The following is a 21,594-nucleotide window of genomic DNA, read 5'->3' as shown; positions in this document are numbered from 1 at the left end:
CAGGAAACCGTAACCATCTATTGATCAACGAGCTAGTCAACTAGAGGCTTACTAGGGACATGGTGTTGTCTATGTATCCACACATGTATCTGAGTTTCCTATCAATACAATTCTAGCATGGATAATAAACGATTATCATGAACAAGGAAATATAATAATAACCAATTTATTATTGCTTCTAGGGCATATTTCCAACATTGTGCACACATAAGAATATTTGAATTTGGAAACAAAGTGCACAAAATAGGATCATAGCTCCCCCAAAGTCAATAGAAACTTACAACAAGTGCAAGTGAGCATATAGGAAACTAAGCCTAGTACATGTAACAAACACATGGTAGAGCAATAGGTGAAAGAGGCAACTTAAGCATGGGATCAACCAAAATGATGTGTGTGAGTCAAGGCAATGCACTTGAGAAGACTAATGTATGGATGAGCATTAAGCATCAATAGAGTCTTGAAAGAATGATGCAACACAGTGCAAGGCCTATCATTCCCACACACAACAAGCAAATGGGTTCACAAGCTTACTAATAAGCATATAGAGAACCTATGCTTGTGACAACCCGTGGCGAAGATAGAAGATGAAAGCCTCATCAAGACGAGGGATACCAATTAAGATGGAAAAAGCCTCGTAGAGATAAGTATGAGGAAAATAATCTTCACCACACAAGAGTGCATCAAGATGCAACGAGATACAATACGCACTCAAGGCAAAAGCTTTCACGGAGCCACCAAAGAAATAATATAAGAAAGGCAAGGTGGGCGTGAAAGAAAGGATATCATCTAAAGATGTAATTTCTCTCAAGTGTATAAGGTTCTAGGTAGACGAAATCATGATGATATATATCTACAAAGAAGGATGTACACCCGAAATAGTTACAACATGAAGGAACAAGATATCCAAACGGAAGTCATACATATACCAATAAGATATTTGCTTGAGAGCATAGCACAAGGCTAGATATGGTCTTATTGCATATAAATGAATTCCAACCACACGAACATCAAAGACATCACAAATAGCAACAAGACATCATTGTTGGGATGCTTTGAGAAAGGAAACAAGTATCACAAGAGAGAATGGATAACATGCCATGATACAACCTACGAAAGGTTGATGCAAGAAATGTGTGCATGAAGTAGATGATGATACTTGTTACCGAGATACCATTGGATGGATGTAGTAGATGCCAATTAAAGGTAGATAGTAGTTCATTAATCATCCTAGCTTGACTCCAATAAGCACATGGTGACACCACCTTCCTTGTGAGTGAGCCGAGCATCCAATGCATCTCCACTTGTTCCTAGAACAACAACACAAACAAAATGGTACCCAAACTCATTGGGACCAAAGAGTTAGAGAACCAACAACACATAGGACAAACTCCACATAAATATGTGCATATAGATATGAAAATGAATTTCATGCACATCTCATCCAATTTGAGACTTGGTGGAGTTCCCCCTATATATTGGGTCAAAGAAAGAAAACAAGCCAAAGAAACTACAAGAAGTAAATATGCATGCTCAATACTTTCAAGAACCGAGACCAAAAGACAAAGAAATACCAAGCGAAGAAAATATAACAAATGAATAAATCATCACTTGGAGGATATCCATAAAAGATACATCAAGGAATGAGATATCCATTGATACACTCAAAAAGAAAGATGTCAAACTCCCAAAAGAGAGAATGGTTCCAAACAAACCAAGCCCTCTATAGAGTTTCATGATGGCACAAAGCACCAAAAAGAAACAGCTTGCCTTCCACAAACACACACTTGATAAGGATCACAAGATGAGTGTTTTATAGAGAATAGGATGGCTCCCCCAAGACTAGTGCATTATAGAGAATTTGCATTTGAATACAAAATGCACGGGGTGGGATCACCACTTTCACGATATCTAGAAAACACTAGACAAGGTCAAGAAATCAACAAGATCCACAAGTGGTATGGAATACGATGGGAGTTGACACAATCCTAGGCAAGCGAAAAAGCAAATAAAAGCAAAGGCCAATGTAAAGATGATCAATAATTTCTACCACACATAAGTGAGTACCAATTGTCAAAAGACAAGAAATATTAGGAAATAATTACCGGTGGTAGATAAAAAGGATATCCAACATCATCTTCACACCAAACAAAAAGCAAATTGCAACTTGTAGAGCTAACATGCCACCTAGGAACAAGATAATTTACAATATCAATTCTAGGTGACAATATCTCAAATGTACACATTTTCTAGGCTAGTAATATACACATAGCATATTACTCCCCCATAATGTGATACCAATTAACGATAAACAAGAGGCAAAATAATGATCCAACACGAGATAATTAATGGACAATATAGAATTTGAATTTCTCATGAGAAGACATACCACATAGCGACTAGATAATCTTGAAATATCAATACTAGATGGTATTACTCATGTACACACATATATAGGATTGTGAGGTGCACAAAGCACATCACTCCCCCATAATGGGATATTCCATTAATCTCTCACAAGAGCCAACTAAGAAAAGAACAAGATGCAAAAGGCTCAATGCATGACACACACGTACATGATGTGCAAACCAACACACACATACTTGATTGCACAAGATAATCAAGTTGGAAGCACAACATATACAAACACATGCAAGGAACAAGCCCAAAGATGCAAAGGGGTAAGTAACTATCAATGTGAACACTTTAAGCACGAGTTACCGCATGGAGAAACATTGGATATAAGATAGAAACTTGATAATTCAAATAACTTGGCTTGAGACAATTAGAATGATGAAGTCCCCTTAATTCTTCATAAAGTAGCCAAGTCTCCAGTGTCCTCCAACAACACCTATTGATCAAGTTTGAGCTTGTTGGTCCCCAACCAAGTTGGGTCCTAAGAGGTTAGTCACAATAGGCTTGGCTACCCAAATGGTTCTCTTCTTGACACCACTTTGAGTACCAACAACTTTCGCAAACACATTGCCAACCTTATCCTTCCCAAGAGAATAGATATCATCAATAATAATTGGGTTGGATAAGTTACCACTAGTGCATGAAGAGGCAAGGTGACCTTTCTCACGACATAAGTAGCAACGTCTACTCTTCACTTTCTTCTCACTTGATTTCTCAACTTGAGAAGCATTAGCTTGAGGATTCTTGGGAAGAGGACTTTCTTCAACTTGTGGTTGAGCATGAGATCGAACTTGTGGCCGCTTCCCTTGTTGCTTGTCACTAATGGCCTTCTTCTTCAATGGGCAAGATCTAACATGATGCCCTTCTACTTTGCACTTGAAGCAAACAATTTTGACCGAATTCTTGACTTGTTCTTGGCCCTTCTTTTTGTTCACTTTGGACTTCTTCTTGTTATTGTTGGAGTTGAATCCAAGTCCACCTTTGTCATTGGGGGATTTTTGCACACTCAAGATATTGTTGAGTGTGAATTTTCCTTCATGACTCTTTTCCAAGTCTTTCTTCAAAGAAGTGACTTGGGCCTTGAGCTCTTTGATTTTCTCTATATGGTTAGTCTCAACACAAGTACTAGAGGAAGTATAAGCTTCATCGTTAGAGCAACAAGGCAAGGAAAGCAATCCATCACAAGATGTACCAATGTTATGCATGGATGAATCGCGAGGACTAGCACAAGGCAATATAGCATTTTGACCAAAAGTAGTGCTAGTATCCACATGAGGCTCACTAGATGTTACCTTAGCAAGCATGGACTCATGAGCTATCTTTAGCACATTATGGGATACTAGAAGATCATCATGAGAGCTTGTGAGGTTTACATGATTTTCTTACAACATCCCATAATTGCTAGATAGCAACTCAAGTTGAGCCCTTAGCTCAACATTCTCCTTTAATATGGATGCTTCACAAGAGATAGAGTTAGTAGCACAAGCATCATCATTAGCAACAAGAGGAGAAGACAACTTGGCAAGCTCTTTTGAATATGAAGCTTTAAGTTGAGCATGAGACTCGGTGAGTTTTATGAGCTCACCCTTGATGACCCTTGATCCATTTTCGAGGTGCTCAAAATCCTCAAGGAGTCTAGCATGAGCAACTTCAAGCTTAGCATTTTTAGTTTTGAAACCATTGGCCACCTTGAGTGCTCTATCATGAGATTCCTTTATTCTAGATAATTCTAGAGCAAAGGTCTCCTCAAGAGATTCGGATGTGGTTTGTTCATGTTCAAGAGCTTGAGATAGCTCCGCGATCTCATTTGCGTAATCACGCTCATGAGCTTCCATTTTCTCAATGGTGAACTCATGCTCCTCTAGATGAGATTCCAACTCCTCAATGTATTTCTTGCCTTCAATGGCAAGAGACATGATTTCCATGAAGTTGGAACGAGCAAGTTTATTTTTGTGAAGAGCTTTAAAAATCATTTCCCCGTTAGTTTTTAAGGAGGCAACATTATCATTCTCTTCATCATAATCAACATCATCATCACTCTTGCCATCATCACAAGATATATTGGGATTCAAAGTGGGAGATACCTTTGAAGCCTTGGCCATAAGGCAAAATGCAATAGATGATGATGTAGGATCCGTTGAAGCACCATTCAAGACCACATCTTGTTCCATGGGGTGTCGGGTTTCCTCTACATTGTTAGCACAACAATTCAAGGACATATATGCATTTTTATCATGGCAACAAGACATAGTAAACATATCATCATGAGATTTAGTCAAGCAATTTCTACATGATATGCAAGGACTATCAACACAAGCATGTGAAACATTTGGAGTGATCGAAGTGTTAAAGCCCAAAGAAGGAGCATTGCAATAAGATAGTGATGAAGGATCATCCACAATAAACATACTATCATCATTGCAATGACCAACACTACTCACCATATCATTACCTTGTGGCAAGCCACATGTAGGTGAAGTAGAAGAAGTTGAGAAGACTATACGGCCGGATGTGGAGGGAGAACAATCATCCCCACAAAACTGGGACACGCCATATTTATCTTGAAGCTTTGTCCACAACTCATGAGCATCCCGGAACGGCATGAGTTGAAATATAACTACATTGCTCAAAGCATTGAAAAGCACATTAGAAGCTTGAGCATTGAGATAAGAGTTTTTCTCATCCTCTAAAGATAATATTTGAGGATCCTTTGGAGGAGAAAAACCCATATCTACAATTTGCTCTAAATTTGGGTCCATGACCCTAAAGAGATTAAGCATGCGAATTACCCAAACATCAAAATTTGTGCCATCGAAACTAAGAGTGTGAGAGAATCCTAATCCCCTAGTCGACATCTTTACTCTCTAGGCGGTTAAGCCTAACAAAGAGAGACAAGGCTCTGATACCAATTGAAAGATCGTGGATGTCGCCTAGAGGGGGGGGTGAATAGGCGCTTTAAACTAATTACGGTTTAGGCTAGAACAAATGCGGAATAAACCTAGCGGTTAATTTGTCAAGCACAAAACCTACAACAACTAGGCTCACCTATGTGCACCAATAACTTATGCTAAGCAAGATAAACTACTAGGTGATAGCAAGATATATGATAAGAAACAATATGGCTATCACAAAGTAAAGTGCATAAGTAAAGAGCTCGGGTAAGAGATAACCGAGGTACGCGGAGACGACGATGTATCCCGAAGTTCACACCCTTGCGGATGCTAATCTCCGTTTGGAGCGGTGTGGAGGCACAATGCTCCCCAAGAAGCCACTAGGGCCACCATAATCTCCTCACGCCCTCGCACAATGCAAGATGCCGTGATTCCACTAAGGGACCATTGAGGGCGGTCACCGAACTCGTACAAATGGCAACCCTTGGGGGCGGTCACTGAACCCATACACTTTGGCAACCCTTGGGGCGGTCACCGGTACCCGTCAAATTGCTCGGTGCAATCTCCACAACCTAATTGGAGACCCCGACGCTTGCCCGGAGCTTTACACCACAATGATTGAGCTCCGAACAACACCAACCATCTAGGGCGCCAAAGCACCCAAGAGGAACAAGCTCTAGGGTGCCCAAACTGAAGGAAATATGCCCTAGAGTAAATAATAAAGTTATTATTTATTTCCTTATATCATGATAAATGTTTATTATTCATGATAGAATTGTATTAACCGGAAACATAATACATGTGTGAATACATAGACAAACAGAGTGTCACTAGTATGCCTCTACTAGACTAGCTCGTTAATCAAAGATGGTTATGTTTCCTAACCATGGACAAAGAGTTGTTATTTGATTAATGGGATCACATCATTAGGTGAATAATCTGATTGACATGACCCATTCCATTAGCTTAGCACCCGATCGTTTAGTATGTTGCTATTGCTTTCTTCATGACTTATACATGTTCCTATGACTATGAGATTATGCAACTCCCGTTTACCGGAGGAACACTTTGTGTGCTACCAAACGTCACAACGTAACTGGGTGATTATAAAGGTGCTCTACAGGTGTCTCCAAAGGTACATGTTGGGTTGGCGTATTTCGAGATTAGGATTTGTCACTCCGATTGTCGGAGAGGTATCTCTGGGCCCTCTCGGTAATGCACATCGCATAAGCCTTGCAAGCATTGCAACTAATGAGTTAGTTGTGAGATGATGTATTACGGAACGAGTAAAGAGACTTGCCGGTAACGAGATTGAACTAGGTATTGAGATACCGACGATCGAATCTCGGGCAAGTAACATACCGATGACAAAGGGAACAACGTATGTTGTTATGCGGTCTGACCGATAAAAGATCTTCGTAGAATATGTAGGAGCCAATATGAGCATCCAGGTTCCACTATTGGTTATTGACCGGAGACGTGTCTTGGTCATGTCTACATTGTTCTCAAACCTGTAGGGTCCACACGCTTAAGGTTTTGATGACAGTTATATTATGAGTTTATGCATTTTGATGTACCGAAGTTTGTTCGGAGTCCCGGATGTGATCACGGATATGACGAGGAGTCTCGAAATGGTCAAGACATAAAGATTAATATATTGGAAGCCTATATTTGGATATCGGAAGTGTTCCGGATGAAATCGGGATTTTACCGGAGTACCGGGAGGTTACCGGAACCCCCCGGGAGGTATATGGGCCTTAGTGGGCCTTAGTGGAAGAGAGGAGAGGTGGCCAGGGCTGGGCCGCGCGCCCCTCCCCCCTCTAGTCCGAATAGGACAAGGAGGAGGGGCGCGCGGGGGAGGGGCGCGCGGGGAGGGGCGCGCGGCCCAGCCCTGGCCACCTCTCCTCTCTTCCACTAAGGCCCACTAAGGCCCATATACCTCCCGGGGGGTTCCGGTAACCTCCCGGTACTCCGGTAAAATCCCGATTTCATCCGGAACACTTCCGATATCCAAATATAGGCTTCCAATATATTAATCTTTATGTCTTGACCATTTCGAGACTCCTCGTCATATCCGTGATCACATCCGGGACTCCGAACAAACTTCGGTACATCAAAATGCATAAACTCATAATATAACTGTCATCAAAACCTTAAGCGTGCGGACCCTACAGGTTTGAGAACAATGTAGACATGACCGAGACACGTCTCCGGTCAATAACCAATAGTGGAACCTGGATGCTCATATTGGCTCCTACATATTCTACGAAGATCTTTTATCGGTCAGACCGCATAACAACATACGTTGTTCCCTTTGTCATCGGTATGTTACTTGCCCGAGATTCGATCGTCGGTATCTCAATACCTAGTTCAATCTCGTTACCGGCAAGTCTCTTTACTCGTTCCGTAATACATCATCTCACAACTAACTCATTAGTTGCAATGCTTGCAAGGCTTATGCGATGTGCATTACCGAGAGGGCCCAGAGATACCTCTCCGACAATCGGAGTGACAAATCCTAATCTCGAAATACGCCAACCCAACATGTACCTTTGGAGACACCTGTAGAGCACCTTTATAATCACCCAGTTACGTTGTGACGTTTGGTAGCACACAAAGTGTTCCTCCGGTAAACGGGAGTTGCATAATCTCATAGTCATAGGAACATGTATAAGTCATGAAGAAAGCAATAGCAACATTCTAAACGATCGGGTGCTAAGCTAATGGAATGGGTCATGTCAATCAGATCATTCATCTAATGATGTGATCCCGTTAATCAAATAACAACTCTTTGTCCATGGTTAGGAAACATAACCATCTTTGATTAACGATCTAGTCTAGTAGAGGCATACTAGTGACACTCTGTTTGTCTATGTATTCACACATGTATTATGTTTTCGGTTAATACAATTCTAGCATGAATAAACATTTATCATGATATAAGGAAATAAATAATAACTTTATTATTGCCTCTAGGGCATATTTCCTTCAGTCTCCCACTTGCACTAGAGTCAATAATCTAGATTATACAGTAATGATTCTAACACCCATGGAGCCTTGGTGCTGATCATGTTTTGCTCGTGGAAGAGGCTTAGTCAACGGATCTGCTACATTCAAATCCGTATGTATCTTGCAAATCTCTATGTCTCCCACCTGGACTAGATCCCGGATGGAATTGAAGCCTCTCTTGATGTGCTTGGTTCTCTTGTGAAATCTGGATTCCTTTGCCAAGGCAATTGCAGCAGTATTGTCACAAAAGATTTTCATTGAACCCGATGCACTAGGTATGACACCTAGATCGGATATGAACTCCTTCATCCAGACTCCTTCGTTCGCTGCTTCCGAAGCAGCTATGTACTCCGCTTCACATGTAGATCCCGCTACGACGCTTTGTTTAGAACTGCACCAACTGACAGCTCCACCGTTTAATGTAAACACATATCCGGTTTGCGATTTAGAATCGTCCGGATCAGTGTCAAAGCTCGCATCAACGTAACCTTTTACGATGAGCTCTTTGTCACCTCCATATACGAGAAACATATCCTTAGTCCTTTTCAGGTATTTCAGGATGTTCTTGACCGCTATCTAGTGATCCACTCCTGGATTACCTTGGTACCTCCCTGCTAAACTTATAGTAAGGCACACATCAGGTCTGGTACACAGCATTGCATACATGATAGAGCCTATGGCTGAAGCATAGGGAACATCTTTCATTTTCTCTCTATCTTCTGCAGTGGTCGGGCATTGAGTCTGACTCAACTTCACACCTTGTAACCCAGGCAAGAACCCTTTCTTTGCTTGATCCATTTTGAACTTCTTCAAAATCTTGTCAAGGTTTGTGCTTTGTGAAAGTCCAATTAAGCGTCTTGATCTATCTCTATAGATCTTTATGCCTAATATGTAAGCAGCTTCACCGAGGTCTTTCATCAAAAAACTCTTATTCAAGTATCCCTTTATGCTATCCAGAAATTTTATATCATTTCCAATTAGTAATATGTCATCCACATATAATATCAGAAATGCTACAGAGCTCCCACTCACTTTCTTGTAAATACAGGCTTCTCCAAAAGTCTGTATAAAACCAAATGCTTTGATCACACTTTCAAAGCGTTTATTCCAACTCCGAGAGGCTTGCACCAGTCCATAAATGGATCGCTGGAGCTTGCACACTTTGTTAGCTCCCTTTGGATCGACAAAACCTTCTGGTTGCATCATATACAACTCTTCTTCCAGAAATCCATTCAAGAATGCAGTTTTGACATCCATTTGCCAAATTTCATAATCATAAAATGCGGCAATTGCTAACATGATTCGGACAGACTTAAGCATCGCTATGGGTGAGAAGGTCTCATCGTAGTCAACCCCTTGAACTTGTCGAAAACCTTTTGCGACAAGTCGAGCTTTGTAGACAGTAACATTACCGTCAGCGTCAGTCTTCTTCTTGAAGATCCATTTATTCTCAATCGCTTGCCGATCATCGGGCAAGTCAACCAAAGTCCATACTTTGTTCTCATACATGGATCCCATCTCAGATTTCATGGCTTCAAGCCATTTGCGGAATCTGGGCTCACCATCGCTTCTTCATAGTTCGTAGGTTCATCATGATCTAGTAGCATGACTTCTAGAACAGGATTACCGTACCACTCTGGCGCGGATCTCACTCTGGTTGATCTACGAGGTTCAGTAGTATCTTGATCTGAAGTTTCATGATCATTATCATTAGCTTCCTCACTAACTGGTGTAGGTGTCACTGAAACAGTTTTCTTTGATGTACTACTTTCCAGTAAGGGAGCAGGTACAGTTACCTCGTCAAGTTCTACTTTTCTCCCACTCACTTCTTTCGAGAGAAACTCCTTCTCTAGAAAGTTTCCGAATTTAGCAACAAAAGTCTTGCCTTCAGATCTGTGATAGAAGGTGTATCCAATAGTTTCCTTTGGATATCCTATGAAGACACATTTCTCCGATTTGGGTTCGAGCTTATCAGGTTGAAGCTTTTTCACATAAGCATCGCAGCCCCAAACTTTCAGAAATGACAACTTTGGTTTCTTGCCAAACCACAGTTCATAAGGTGTCGTCTCAACGGATTTTGATGGTGCCCTATTTAACGTGAATGTTGGCCGTCTCTAGAGCGTATCCCCAAAACGATAGCGGTAAATCAGTAAGAGACATCATAGATCGCACCATATCTAGTAAAGTACGATTACGACGTTCGGACACACCATTACGCTGTGGTGTTCCGGGTGGCGTGAGTTGCGAAACTATTCCACATTTTTTCAAGTACACCAAACTCGTAACTCAAATATTCTCCTCCACGATCAGATCGTAGAAACTTTATTTTCTTGTTACGATGATTTTCAACTTCGCTCTGAAATTCTTTGAACTTTTCAAATGTTTCAGACTTGTGGTTCATTAAGTAGATATACCCATGTCTGCTTAAGTCATCTGTGAAGGTGAGAAAATAACGATATCCGCCACGAGCCTCAATATTCATCGGACCACATACATCTGTATGTACGATTTCCAACAAATCTATTGCTCTCTCCATAGTACCGGAGAACGGTGTTTTAGTCATCTTGCCCATGAGGCACGGTTCGCAAGTACCAAGTGATTCATAATCAAGTGGTTCCAAAAGTCCATCAGTATGGAGTTTCTTCATGCGCTTTACACCGATATGACCTAAACGGCAGTGCCACAAATAAGTTGCACTATCATTATCAACTCTGCATCTTTTGGCTTCAACATTATGAATATGTGTATTACTATTATCGAGATTCAATAAGAATAGACCACTCTTCAAGGGTGCATGACCATAAAAGATATTACTCATATAAATAGAACAACCATTATTCTCTGATTTAAATGAATAACCGTCTCGCATTAAACAAGATCCAGGTATAATGTTCATGCTCAACGCTGGCACCAAATAACAATTATTTAGGTCTAATACTAATCCCGAAGGTAGATGTAGAGGTAGCGTGCCGACCGCGATCACATCGACTTTGGAACCGTTTCCCACGCGCATCGTCACCTCGTCCTTAGCCAATCTTCGCTTAATCCATAGTCCCTTTTTTGAGTTGCAAATATTAGCAACAGAACCAGTATCAAATACCCAGGTGCTACTGCGAGCATTGGTAAGGTACACATGTATATCACATATACCTTTGTTCACCTTGCCATCCTTCTTATCCGCCAAATACTTGGGGCAGTTCCGCTTCCAGTGACCAGTTTGCTTGCAGTAGAAGCACTCAGTTTCAGGCTTAGGTCCAGACTTGGGTTTCTTCTCTTGAGCAGCAACTTGCTTGCCGTTCTTCTTGAAGTTTCCCTTCTTCTTCTTCCCTTTGCCCTTTTTCTTGAAACTAGTGGTCTTATTGACCATCAACACTTGATGCTCCTTCTTGATTTCTACCCCCACAGCTTTCAGCATTGCGAAGAGCTCGGGAATAGTCTTGTTCATCCCTTGCATATTATAGTTCATCATGAAGCTCTTGTAACTTGGTGGCAGTGATTGGAGAATTGTGTCAATGACGCAATAATCTGGAAGATTAACTCCCAATTGAATCAAGTGATTATTATACCCAGACATTTTGAGTATATGCTCACTGACAGAACTGTTCTCCTCCATCTTGCAGCTATAGAACTTATTAGAGACTTCATATCTCTCAATCTGGGCATTTGCTTGAAATATTAACTTCAACTCCTGGAACATCTCATATGCTCCATGACGTTCAAAACGTCGTTGAAGTCCCGATTCTAAGCCGTAAAGCATGGCACACTGAACTATCGAGTAGTCATCAGCTTTGCTCTGCCAGACGTTCATAACATTTGGTGTTGCTCCAGCAGCAGGCCTGGCACCCAGCGGTGCTTCCAGGACGTAATTCTTCTGTGCAGCAATGAGGATAATCCTCAAGTTGCGGACCCAGTCCATGTAATTGCTACCATCATATTTCAACTTTGCTTTCTCAAGGAACGCATTAAAATTCAACGGAACAACAACACGAGCCATCTATCTACAATCAACATAAACAAACAAGATACTATCAGGGACTAAGTTCATGATAAATTTAAGTTCAATTAATCATATTACTTAAGAACTCCCAGTTAGATAGACACCCCTCTAATCCTCTAAGTGATCACGTGATCCAAATCAACTAAACCATGTCCGATCATCACGTGAGATGGAGTAGTTTCATTGGTGAACATCACTATGTTGATCATATCTACTATATGATTCACGCTCGACCTTTCGGTCTTTGTGTTCCTGAGGCCATATCTGTATATGCTTGGCTAGTCAAGTATAACCTGAGTATTCCGCGTGTGCAACTGTTTTGCACCCGTTGTATTTGAACGTAGAGCCTATCACACCCGATCATCACGTGGTGTCTCAGCACGAAGAACTTTCGCAACGGTGCATACTCAGGGAGAACACTTCTTGATAATTTAGTGAGAGATCATCTTATAATGCTACCGTCAATCAAAGCAAGATAAGATGTATAAAAGATAAACATCACATGCAATCAATGTAAGTGATATGATATGGCCATCATCATCTTGTGCCTGTGATCTCCATCTTCGAAGCACCGTCATGATCACCATCGTCACCGGCGCGACACCTTGATCTCCATCGTAGCATCGTTGTCGTCTCGCCAATCTTATGCTTCTACGACTATCACTACCGCTTAGTAATAAAGTAAAGCATTACATCGCGATTGCATTGCATACAATAAAGCGACAACCATATGGCTCCTGCCAGTTGCCGATAACTCGGTTACAAAACATGATCATCTCATACAATAAAATTTAGCATCATGTCTTGGCCATATCACATCACAACATGCCCTGCAAAAACAAGTTAGACGTCCTCTACTTTGTTGTTGCAAGTTTTACGTGGCTGCTACGGGCTTAAGTAAGAACCAATCTCACCTACGCATCAAAACCACAACGATAGTTTGTCAAATAGGCTCCGTTTTAACCTTCGCAAGGACCGGGCGTAGCCACACTCGGTTCAACTAAAGTTGGAGAGACAGTCGCCCGCAAGCCACCTATGTGCAAAGCACGTCGGGAGAACCGGTCTCGCGTAAGCGTACGCGTAATGTTGGTCCAGGTCGTCTCGTCCAACAATACCGCCGAACCAAAGTATGACATGCTGGTAGGCAGTATGACTTATATCGCCCACAACTCACTTGTGTTCTACTCGTGCATATAACATCAAACCATAAAACCTAGGCTCGGATGCCACTGTTGGGGAACGCAGTAATTTCAAAAAATTTCCTACGCACACGCAAGATCATGGTGATGCATAGCAACGAGAGGGGAGAGTGTTATCTACGTACCCACGCAGACCGACTGCGGAAGCGTTGACGTAACGTAGAGGAAGTAGTCGTACGTCTTCTCGATCCGACCGATCCAAGCACCGTTACTCCGGCACCTCCGAGTTCTTAGCACACGTACAGCTCGATGACGATCCCCGGGCTCCGATCCAGCAAAGCATCGGGGAGGAGTTTTGTCAGCACGATGGCGTGGTGACGATCTTGATGTTCTACCGTCGCAGGGCTTCGCCTAAGCACCGCTACAATATGATCGAGGTGGAATATGGTGGCAGGGGGCACCGCACACGGCTAAGGAACGATCTCAAGGATCAACTTGTGTGTCTAGAGGTGCCCCCCTGCCCCCGTATATAAAGGATCCAAGGGGGAGGGGGCGGCCGGCCAGGAGGAGGGCGCAGGAGGAGTCCTGCTCCTACCGGGAGTAGGACTCCCCCCCCCCCCCAATCCTAGTTGGAATAGGATTCCTCGAGGGGGAAAGAGAGAGAGGGGGGCCGGCCACCTCTCCTTGTCCTAATAGGACTAGGGGAGGGGGGAGGCGCGCGGCCCACCTTGGGCTGCCCCTTTCTCCTTTCCACTAAAGCCAACTAAGGCCCATATTGCTCCCGGGGGGTTCCGGTAACCTCCCGATACTCCGGTAAAATCTCGATTTCACCCGGGACACTTCCGATATCCAAACATAGGCTTCCAATATATCAATCTTTATGTCTCGACCATTTCGAGACTCCTCGTCATGTCCGTGATCACATCCGGGACTCCGAACTAACTTCAGTACATCAAAATGCATAAACTCATAATAACTGTCATCGTAACGTTAAGCGTGCGGACCCTACGGTTCGAGAACAATGCAGACATGACTGAGACACATCTCCGGTCAATAACCAATAGCGGGACCTGGATGCCCATATTGGCTCGTACATATTCTACGAAGATCTTTATCGGTCAGACCGCATAACAACATACGTTGTTCCTTTTGTCATCGGTATGTTAATTGCCCGAGATTCGATCGTCGGTATCCAATACCTAGTTCAATCTCGTTACCGGCAAGTCTCTTTACTCGTTCCGTAATACATCATCTCACAACTAACATATTAGTTGTAGTGCTTGCAAGGCTTATGTGATGTGCATTACCGAGGGGGCCCAGAGATACCTCTCCGACAATCGGAGTGACAAATCCTAATCTCGAAGTACGCCAACCCAACATGTACCTTTGGAGACACCTGTAATGCTCCTTTATAATCACCCAGTTACGTTGTGACATTTGGTAGCACCCAAAGTGTTCCTCCGGCAAACGGGAGTTGCATAATCTCATAGTCATAGGAACATGTATAAGTCATGAAGAAAGCAATAGCAACATACTAAACGATCGTGTGCTAAGCTAATGGATTGGGTCATGTCAATCAGATCATTCAACTAATGATGTGACCTCGTTAATCAAATAACAACACTTTGTTCATGGTTAGGAAACATAACCATCTTTGATTAATGAGCTGGTCAAATAGAGGCATACTAGTGACACTCTGTTTGTCTATGTATTCACACATGTATTATGTTTCCGGTTAATACAATTCTAGCATGAATAATAAACATTTATCATGATATAAGGAAATAAATAATAACTTTATTATTGCCTCTAGGGCATATTTCCTTCAATTGCCGCATTTTATGATTATGAAATTTGGCAAATGGATGTCAAAACTGCATTCCTGAATGGATTTCTGGAAGAAGAGTTGTATATGATGCAACCAGAAGGTTTTGTCGATTCAAAGGGAGCTAACAAAGTGTGCAAGCTCCAGCGATCCATTTATGGACTGGTGCAAGCCTCTTGGAGTTGGAATAAACGCTTTGATAGTGTGATCAAAGCATTTGATTTTGTACAGACTTTTGGAGAAGCCTGTATTTACAAGAAAGTGAGTGGGAGCTCTGTAGCATTTCTGATATTATATGTGGATGACATATTACTAATTGGAAATGATATAGAATTTCTGGATAGCATAAAGGGATACTTGAATAAGAGTTTTTCAATGAAAGACCTCGGTGAAGCTGCTTACATATTAGGCATTAAGATCTATAGAGATAGATCAAGACGCTTAATTGGACTTTCACAAAGCACATACCTTGACAAAGTTTTGAAGAAGTTCAAAATGGATCAAGAAAAGAAAGGGTTCTTGCCTGTGTTACAAGGTGTGAAGTTGAGTCAGACTCAATGCCCGACCACTGCAGAAGATAGAGAGAAAATGAAAGATGTTCCCTATGCTTCAGCCATAGGCTCTATCATGTATGCAATGCTGTGTACCAGACCTGATGTGTGCCTTACTATAAGTTTAGCAGGGAGGTACCAAAGTAATCCAGGAGTGGATCACTAGATAGCGGTCAAGAACATCCTGAAATACCTGAAAAGGACTAAGGATATGTTTCTCGTATATGGAGGTGACAAAGAGCTCATCGTAAAAGGTTACGTTGATGCGAGCTTTGACACTGATCCGGACGATTCTAAATCGCAAACCGGATATGTGTTTACATTAAACGGTGGAGCTGTCAGTTGGTGCAGTTCTAAACAAAGCGTCGTAGCGGGATCTACATGTGAAGCGGAGTACATAGCTGCTTCGGAAGCAGCGACCGAAGGAGTCTGGATGAAGGAGTTCATATCCGATCTAGGTGTCATACCTAGTGCATCGGGTTCAATGAAAATCTTTTGTGACAATACTGCTGCAATTGCCTTGGCAAAGGAATCCAGATTTCACAAGAGAACCAAGCACATCAAGAGAGGCTTCAATTCCATCCGGGATCTAGTCCAGGTGGGAGACATAGAGATTTGCAAGATACATACGGATTTGAATGTAGCAGATCCGTTGACTAAGCCTCTTCCACGAGCAAAACATGATCAGCACCAAGGCTCCATGGGTGTTAGAATCATTACTGTATAATCTAGATTATTGACTCTAGTGCAAGTGGGAGATTGAAGGAAATATGCCCTAGAGGCAATAATAAAGTTATTATTTATTTCCTTATATCATGATAAATGTTTATTCATGCTAGAATTGTATTAACCGAAAACATAATACATGTGTGAATACATAGACAAACAGAGTGTCACTAGTATGCCTCTACTAGACTAGATCGTTAATCAAAGATGGTTATGTTTCCTAACCATGGACAAAGAGTTGTTATTTGATTAACGGGATCACATCATTAGATGAATGATCTGATTGACATGACCCATTCCATTAGCTTAGCACCCGATCGTTTAGAATGTTGCTATTGCTTTCTTCATGACTTATACATGTTCCTATGACTATGAGATTATGCAACTCCCGTTTACCGGAGGAACACTTTGTGTGCTACCAAACGTCACAACGTAACTGGGTGATTATAAAGGTGCTCTACAGGTGTCTCAAAAGGTACATGTTGGGTTGGCGTATTTCGAGATTAGGATTTGTCACTCCGATTGTCGGAGAGGTATCTCTGGGCCCTCTCGGTAATGCACATCGCATAAGCCTTGCAAGCATTGCAACTAATGAGTTAGTTGTGAGATGATGTATTACGGAACGAGTAAAGAGACTTGCCGGTAACGAGATTGAACTAGGTATTGAGATACCGACGATCGAATCTCGGGCAAGTAACATACCGATGACAAAGGGAACAACGTATGTTGTTATGCGGTCTGACCGATAAAAGATCTTCGTAGAATATGTAGGAGCCAATATGAGCATCCAGGTTCCACTATTGGTTATTGACTGGAGACGTGTCTCGGTCATGTCTACATTGTTCTCGAACCTGTAGGGTCCGCACGCTTAAGGTTTTGATGACAGTTATATTATGAGTTTATGCATTTTGATGTACCGAAGTTTGTTCGGAGTCCCGGATGTGATCACGGATATCACGAGGAGTCTCGAAATGGTCAAGACATAAAGATTAATATATTGGAAGCCTATATTTGGATATCGGAAGTGTTCCGGATGAAATCGGGATTTTACCGGAGTACCGGGAGGTTACCGGAACCCCCCGGGAGGTATATGGGCCTTAGTGGGCCTTAGTGGAAGAGAGGAGAGGTGGCCAGGGCTGGGCCGCGCGCCCCTCCCCCCTCTAGTCCGAATAGGACAAGGAGAGGGGGCCGGCGCCCCCCTTCCTTCTCTCTCTCCTCTTTCCCCCCTCCGAATCCTATTCCAACTAGGAAGGGGGGGGGGGGAATCCTACTCCCGGAGGGAGTAGGACTCCTCCTGGCACGCCCTCTCCTGGCCGGTCGCACCCCCCTTTGATCCTTTATATACGGAGGCAGGGAGCACCCCTAGGGACACAAGTTGATCCATGTGATCATATTCTTAGCCGTGTGCGGTGCCCCCTTCCACCATAGTCCTCGATAATATTATAGCGGTGCTTAGGCGAAGCCCTGCGACGGTAGTACATCAAGATCGTCACCACGCCGTCGTGCTGACGGAACTCTTCCCCGACACTTTGCTGGATCGGAGTCCGGGGATCGTCATCGAGCTGAACGTGTGCTAGAACTCGGAGGTGCCGTAGTTTCGGTGCTTGATCGGTCGGGCCGTGAAGACGTACGACTACATCAACCACGTTGTGCTAACGCTTCCGTTGTCGATCTACAAGGGTACGTAGATCACACTCTCCCCTCTCGTTGCTATGCATCACCATGATCTTGCGTGTGCGTAGGAAATTTTTTGAAATTACTACGTTACCCAACACAAACACCCAAGAGTAATAAGCTTCTCAAACTTCACTTCCACGTATCACCATGGAGAACTCAAACCGATGCACCAAATGCAATGGCAAGGGCACATGGAGTGCCCAAGTCCTTCTCTCTCAAATCCCACCGAAGCAACTAATGCTAGGGAGGAAAATGAGAGGAAGAACAAGATGGAGAACACCAAGAACTCCAAGATCTAGATCCAAGGGGTTCCCCTCACAAAGAGGAGAAAGTGATTGGTGGAAACGTGGATCTAGATCTCCTCTCTATTTTCCCTTAAGAACTAGCAAGAATCATTGGAGGGATTGAGAGGTAGAAATCTCGAAGAAGGTCAACAATAGGGGAAGAACACGAGCTCAAAGGATAAAGTTCATTGGGGAAGAAGACCCCCTTTTATAGGTGGGGAAAAATCCAACCGTTATGCTCACAGCCCGCACAGAGCGGTACTACCGCTCCAAGGAGCGGTACTACCGCTAGGGCGGAAGTACCCCTTTGAAAAACAACAGCGAGGAGGCAAAAGGCCAGAAGAACCGCCGGAGCGGTACTACCGCTCGTCCTCACGGTACTACCGTTCGACCTCACGGTACTACCGCAAATGGTAGCGGTACTACTGCTTGCGAGCGGTACTAAAAAAATACATCCGGGCCTACCACCGCAAGACTTGGGACGAGTTTTTGGTCCGGAGCGGTACTACCGCTGTAGGAGCCGCGGTAGTACTGCTCTGGAGCGGTAGTAAAAAATTACATCCGCTCCAATTCGCGGTAGTACCGCTGCAGCCTTTTCAGAACACCAAAACTGCCACAACTTTTGCAAACGGACTCCGAATTCGATGAAACCAAGTTTGTTGGAAAGCTAGCGACAAGGGCTAACACAATCTTCAAAGAAATATCAATAAGAAGCAAATTAGAAAAATCCCATAAGAAAATGGTGAGGACCCTTCCTCGGATAAGACCGGTAAAACCTACAACACCGAAAACATCATAGAAGACGCATGCGAACTCCGTTTTCGATGAACTCAAGCTTGTCATCAATATGACCATAAGCTCTAAGACTCACAAAGAGAACCAAACAAGAACCAAGAAACATGATGCAAGGATGCAATGGTTTGAGCTCTCGACGAACGATACGATCAAGCTACTCACTTGAGAGCCCCCCTTGATAGTATGGCTATCGATCCTATAACCCGGTCTCCCAACTACCACCATGAGACCGGTAAAATAGAAAACCTATCAAGGGCAAACCTTTGCCTTGCATATGATCCACTTGAGTTAGATGATGACGATCTTGTCCTCCTCAAGATGGACCACCTTTCTTGATTGCGTTGGGTCGATGAAGACTAGATGATTGCTCCCCCATACTCCACTATGGGTGAGCCACTCTTCGGCACATCTTCACAAGTCCATTGACACCACAATGGATGGCAAGCTTCAAGCACTTGATCTCTTCATGATTCTCCACTTGAAATTGCACACGGCAATCTTGATGACGATCACCACTTGATGTCATCCTTCCCATGGGTTGTATGATATCATCCTCTTGACGTAAGCCCATGGACACGTACCTAACCCCACATAGACTCTCACATAGACCATGGGTTAGTACACAAAGTGCAATGGACAATGCTTACCATACCATGGGATCACTTGATCCCTCTCGGTACATCTTCTGCTCTTTGTGAGTTGATCAACTTGATTCACTCTTGACTTAGTCTTGATCAACCTTGAATCTTTCCAACTCTCTTCGTTTGGATGATGTCTTGAAGGTAAACATGAATGATCACACAATCTTCTTCTTCAAGACATGCTTGCAATAAGCTCAACTCTCAAATGACCAATCTTTGGATAATTCCTTGAATAGCACCTTGGTCGACACAAACTCTCCTTGAAACCAACACATGTACTCCAAGAAAAGCCTATGGACAAAACCTTCAAATATAACTCAAGGAAACCATTAGTCCATAGAGATTGTCATCAATTACCAAAACCAAACATGGGGGCACCGCATGTTCTTTCACATACTGAGATGAATAACATGAATGAACAGATTGAGGCCTTCTACAAGCACAATCTAGCACTAAGGTGCACACGAATGAGATGGTGAAATTATAGATTCGTCTATCTACTCAGAAGGTAGAAGCTAACCGACTTGCATATGAGGCAGCAAAGGAGAGGACATTGGCGAAGTTAGTTGTGGAAAGAACCAAGTTGTTTGACAATTTCACAGAGATGTTGAGTGCCGACACTACAACAATGAAGCCATGGGCAAAGGAGATCCATGTGAGGGCTGCCACAAGATTGAAAGATCAACTTTTCAATGAGGGATAGAAGGTATGTAGTTCAACTTGTTCGTCTCTCTTTTGTTTAGATGGGTTAATCCACTCCATATATTGATGACATGAATTAGATGGGTCAATTTATTAGGCAAATATGACATGTTCTTATTATACTGTTAGGAATGTTTGTGTAGAGATAAACAAGTTGTTGAGAAAGAAAAAGTAAGCTGATGGCATCAAAGAGTATCGCTTCTGTTGGCTGATTGTGGCACACACTAGTAGCTTCATTTTCATTTATCTATGTGGATGGCTGGGGCCACACCTTGGTGCTGCCTTCATTGTACATGCCCTAAGAGTAAAAACCTACACATTTGCCGACATGGCTTGTGGTCACTTGTTTTTTGAGACGAAGATCACACGTGCCTTGTGCAAACTAACCAACCGGCTACTGCAGCAGGTGCAGACAGGACATCAGGGTGGCAGTTTCTACCACGATTTTGCTTTGTGGCCTTCCCTTCTTTTCGAATAGATTTCTTCCTTTTGGCGCACTTCATAGCTTTTGTCCAATAGCCCAGCGCCTCTGGTCCGGTGTGATTTGCTAGCAGCAACACTGCCTCGATGGAATTTTATTTAACCTCAATCCCCAACAACCACTGCTGTTGCATGTCACTAATGCCACAATGCCAGCTTTTGTATCGGTGGAGAAAAACAGTAGGAATACAACTTGCACATCACCTAAAATTAATATTAATAATTATTAAATGGTACTACACCCGATGGGCACCTGATATGGTCGGGTTACCCAATGGGTACGGGTGTGGGCATAGGATGGACCCAATTGTGTAATTGGGCATGGGTCTGGTAGAGGTCGACCCGGCTAAACCTGACCCGACTGCCAGGTTGATCTAGATCCAGTCGTGCATGCATCACTCGGTGCATGGTTGAAAAAACATGAAAGGAGGAAAAGGAGGGCATTGTTGTATGGGGCTCGGCCCC

General features: G+C 42.9%; 1 pseudogene; it reads left to right on the top strand.

The window, feature by feature from the left end:
- LOC147989881 (uncharacterized) overlaps positions 1 to 20,650 on the top strand; it is a 33,174-nt pseudogene extending 12,524 nt beyond the window's left edge.
- Positions 20,651 to 21,594: the final 944 nt, after the last annotated feature.

Source organism: Triticum urartu, chromosome 1A, assembly GCF_056163025.1.
Source record: "Triticum urartu cultivar PI428250 chromosome 1A, HENAU_Tu73, whole genome shotgun sequence".
NCBI lineage: Eukaryota > Viridiplantae > Streptophyta > Magnoliopsida > Poales > Poaceae > Triticum > Triticum urartu.
The sequence above is the reverse complement of the archived record's forward strand: the minus strand, read 5'-3'. Positions and strand labels throughout refer to the sequence as shown.